Source organism: Gekko japonicus, unplaced genomic scaffold, assembly GCF_001447785.1.
Source record: "Gekko japonicus isolate JY-2015 unplaced genomic scaffold, Gekko_japonicus_V1.1 scaffold2, whole genome shotgun sequence".
NCBI lineage: Eukaryota > Metazoa > Chordata > Lepidosauria > Squamata > Gekkonidae > Gekko > Gekko japonicus.
In genome coordinates this window covers 64,573-66,739 of record NW_015175358.1, presented here as the reverse complement: position 1 = coordinate 66,739, position 2,167 = coordinate 64,573, and positions in this window count along the sequence as shown.

The following is a 2,167-nucleotide window of genomic DNA, read 5'->3' as shown; positions in this document are numbered from 1 at the left end:
GGCCAGAACTCCAGCAGCCCTCCCACTGTGGGCCCCCCAAGCACCAAGAAGACAGAGCATCACTTGCCCCAAAGTCCTGCATCTATCCCTTGTAGCTAATAGCCACTGATGGACCTCAGCTCCACGTGTTTATCCCACCCCTTCTTGAAGCCGTCAGTGCTTGTAGTCAACGGCCCCACTTCCTACAGCAGTGAGGGTAGGTGTGGCTTTTGCTTGGATACCCTTTGTCCCTGTGGCTGTGTATATTGTGCAGGGGTGGGTGAGTGGTGGAAGATGTCCCAAGATCCCTCAGTATACGTATGCCTTCCCGGTGCAGTGACGTGGATGCCGCTACCCAATGCGCATTCTTGAATCTTCGTCATGAAATTTCGCTTTTACACGAGTGCTTCCGCCACTTGGAATCTTTTTGGGGTAGACCTCAGCCAGCTTGACAGCCAGTGTGACGTACTGGCTAGAGCCCTGGACTGGAGCCCAGGAGGGTGCGTGGAAGGTGTGCCATCAAGTTGCAACCAACTCATGGAGAGCCTGGAAGGTCTTCAGGGCAGGAGACCTTCAGAGGTGATTTGCCATTGCCGGGCTCTGCGTAGCGACCCGACTCCCTTGGTGGTCTCCCCAGCCAAGCACTTACCAGAGTTAGGACAAAAACAGGTTGCTTACCAGTAACTGGTGATCTTCGAGTGGTCATCTGTGCATTCACACCGCCCGCCCTCCTTCCCCTCTGCTGTCAGCTCCTGATTTTTTGATAGGTGTTGATTGGCGGCGGTGCTTTGAAGGAACTGGCGGGATCTCCGCGCCCGTCCCTCTGGGCATGCGCGCTGGGGTTCTTGCGCATGCTCAGTGGGACTCGTGCGGAAATCCTTTGAAACATAGCTTGCTACAGCACCGGTCGGGTCAGCGCAGGCGCACTAAACCCATTGGTGTGAATGCACAGATGACCACTCGAAGATCACCAGTTACTGGTAAGCAACCTGTTTTTGTCCTAACTCTGGTAAGTGCTTGGCTGGGGAGACCACCAAGGGAGTCGGGTCGCTACGCAGAGCCCGGCAATGGCAAATCACCTCTGAAGGTCTCCTGCCCTGAAGACCTTCCAGGCTCTCCATGAGTTGGTTGCAACTTGATGGCACACCTTCCACGCACCCTCCTGGGCTCCAGTCCAGGGCTCTAGCCAGTACGTCACACTGGCTGTCAAGCTGGCTGAGGTCTACCCCAAAAAGATTCCAAGTGGCGGAAGCACTCGTGTAAAAGCGAAATTTCATGACGAAGATTCAAGAATGCGCATTGGGTAGCGGCATCCACGTCACTGCACCGGGAAGGCATACGTATACTGAGGGATCTTGGGACATCTTCCACCACTCACCCACCCCTGCACAATATACACAGCCACAGGGACAAAGGGTATCCAAGCAAAAGCCACACCTACCCTCACTGCTGTAGGAAGTGGGGCCGTTGACTACAAGCACTGACGGCTTCAAGAAGGGGTGGGATAAACACGTGGAGCTGAGGTCCATCAGTGGCTATTAGCTACAAGGGATAGATGCAGGACTTTGGGGCAAGTGATGCTCTGTCTTCTTGGTGCTTGGGGGGCCCACAGTGGGAGGGCTGCTGGAGTTCTGGCCCCGCTGGTGGACCTCCTGACGGCACCTGGGTTTTGGCCACTGACAGTGTTGGAACTGGATGGTCCACTGGCCTGATCCAACACGGCTTCACTGATGTTCTTATGATTTGGTGTAGTGGTTAGGTGTGCAGACTGTCATCTGGGAGAACCCAGCTTGATTCCCCACTCCTCCACTTGCAGCTGCTGGATGACCCTGAGCAAACTGCGATTCTGATAAGAGCTGTCCTTGGGAAAACAGCCGTTTCTGCAAGAGCTCCCTCAGCCCCACCTAACTCACAGGGTGTCTGTTGTGGGGGGGGAAGGGAAAGGAGTTTGTAAACTGCTCTGAATGGGTGAAGGGCGGGGTTAATCTCTTCATCATCATCATCTGGCTGGAGCAGCGATGGGGGAGGGTTGCCTGTCTTTCAGAGACAAAGCTTTGCATGCAGAAAGTTCCTGGGTTCGATCCCCAGCTCCTGCCGTTTTAAACGGCTCGGGTCTGGTCACTGGAGAGGGGAAAGACCTGGACCCTGAGGTCCTGGACAGAAGTCAGCGGAAAGAGAACTGAACCTG